This window comes from Salvelinus sp. IW2-2015, unplaced genomic scaffold, assembly GCF_002910315.2.
Source record: "Salvelinus sp. IW2-2015 unplaced genomic scaffold, ASM291031v2 Un_scaffold2728, whole genome shotgun sequence".
NCBI lineage: Eukaryota > Metazoa > Chordata > Actinopteri > Salmoniformes > Salmonidae > Salvelinus > Salvelinus sp. IW2-2015.
The window spans coordinates 60855-63251 of record NW_019944032.1 but is presented as its reverse complement, the minus strand read 5'-3'; the positions used below and the strand labels follow the sequence as shown (position 1 = coordinate 63251).

At 41.7% G+C, this 2397-nt stretch overlaps 1 protein-coding gene across 1 annotated transcript in view; it reads right to left on the bottom strand.

Annotated features, from left to right (window-relative positions):
* The window catches only part of LOC139025457 (stabilin-1-like), a 14318-nt gene that overhangs the window by 2156 nt on the left and 9765 nt on the right, over positions 1–2397 (bottom strand). The gene's annotated exons all lie outside the window — the stretch shown is intronic.

The window sequence follows — 2397 nt, the reverse complement described above, 5'->3', positions numbered from 1 at the left end:
CTCGTTTTACTGTGGATATAGATACTTTTGTACCTGTTTCCTCCAGCATCTTCACAAGGTCCTTTGCTGTTGTTCTGGGATTGATTTGCATTTTTTTCACCAAAGTACGTTCATCTCTAGGAGACAGAATGTATCTCATTCCTGAGCGTTATGACGGCTGTGTGGTCCCAAGGTGTTTATACCTGGGTACTATTGTTTGTACAGATGAACGTGGTACCTTCAGGCGTTTGGAAATTGCTCCCAAGAATGAACCAGACTTGTGAAGGTCTACCATTTTTGATTTTCCCATGATGTCAACCAAAGAGGCACTGAGTTTGAAGGTAGGCCTTGAAATACATCCAGAGGTACACCTCCAATTGACTCAAATGATGTGAATTAGCCTATCAGAATCTTCTAAAGACATGACATTTTCTGGAATGTTCCAAGCTGTTTAAAGGCACAGTCAACTAAGTGTATGTGAACTTCTGACCCATTAGAATTGTGATACAGTGAATTATAAGTGAAATAATCTGTCTGTAAACAATTGTTGGAAAAATTACTTGTGTCATGCACAAAGTAGATGTCCTAACCGACTTGCTAAAACTATAGTTTGTTAACAAGAAATTTGTGGAGTTGTGGAAAAACAAGTTATAATCACTCCAACCTAAGTGCATGTAAACTTCCGACTTCAACTGTAAATACTTAAGCTAATAAACTAATGGTAAATTATACACTGAGTATACCAAACATTAAGAACACCTTCCTAATATTGAGTGTCACCCCCCCATCCACAGGGATGCTGGTCCATGTTGACTCCAATGCTTTCCACAGTGGTGTCAAGTTGGCTGGACGTCCTTTGGGTGGTGGACCATTCTTGATACACACGGGAAACTGTTGAGCTTGAAAAACCCAGTATCGTTGCAGTTCTTGACACGAACCGGTGCACCTGGCACCTACTACCATAACCCGCTCAAAGGCATTTAAATCTTTTGTCTTGTCCAGTCACACTCTGAATGGTACACATACACAATCCATGTCTCAATTGTCTCAAGGCTTAAAAATCATTCTTTAACCTGTCTGCTCCCCTTCATCTATACTGATTGAAGTGGATTTAACAAGTGACATCAATAAGGGACCATAGCTTTCACCTGGATTCACCTGGTCAGTCTATGTCATGGAGAAACCAGGTGTTCATAATGTTTTGTACACTCACTGTATACAGCAGTCACGATAACACATGAAAACTCTCAGGAGGTAGAAGGGTTGGCATTTGACCATCAGGTATTCCACGACTGGAGAATAATCGGTGGAGACTTCCTCTATAGACTGAGCTTATAGACTGAGACTACAGACTGAGACTACAGACTGAGACTACAGACTGAGACTACAGACTGAGACTACAGACTGAGACTACAGACTGAGAATATAGACTGAGACTACAGACTAAACTCTGCGTTGTTCGGAAAAGCCCAGTCAGCATTTCACTGTTCATTCTACACCATTTTGGAAAAGGCCCAGTCAGCATTTCACTGTTCATCTACACATTGTGGTTACCTTCTTGTCCTTTAACTCTGCTTGTTGGGAAAAAGCCCAGTCAGCATTCACTGGTTCATCTACACATTGTTGGAAAAGCCCAGTCAGCATTTCACTTGTTCATCTACACATTGTTGTGACAAGCAGTGGACAATTTTTTAAATTTGATTTTGATTTGAAATCCAGAGTGGGAGTGGTCTGTCTCTTCATCAACAATAAAATGTCAGACTAGTCTCAGTAGATAATAGTCTATATCTCTCAGTCTGTAGTCTCAGTCTGTAGCTAAGTCTGAGTCTCAGTCGGTAGCTCTCAGTCTGTAAGTCTCAGTCTGTAGTCTCAGTCTGTAGTCGCAGTCTGTAGCGCATCTTAGTCTCAGTCTGTATCTCAGCTATAGTCTCCAGTCTGTAGTTCTTCAGTCTATATTCTCAGTCTGTAGTGCTTAGTCTAGTCTCAGTCTGTATCTCCAGGTCTGTAGTCTCAGTCTGGTAGTCCAGTCTCATCTGCTAAAACTCAGTCTGTAAACTCAGTCTTGTAGTCTCAGTCTGTAGTCTCGTTCTGTAAACCCAGTCTGTAGTCTCAGTCTGTAGTCTCATCTATATTCTCAGTCTGTAAGTCTTCAGTCTGTAGTCTCAGTCTGTAGGTCTCAGTCTATATTCTCAGTCTGTAGTCTCAGTCTGTAGTCTCAGTCTGTAGGTCTCAGTCTGTAGTTCTCAGTCTGTAGTCTCAGTCTATATTCTCATCGGAGTCTCATCTGTAGTCTCAGTCGATAAGCTCAGTTCTATATTCCTCAGTCGGCTAGTCTCAGTCGGTAGTCTCAGTCTGTAGTCTCAGTCTATAAGCTCAGTCTATATTCTCAGTCTGGAGGTCTCAGGCTGTAGTCTCAGA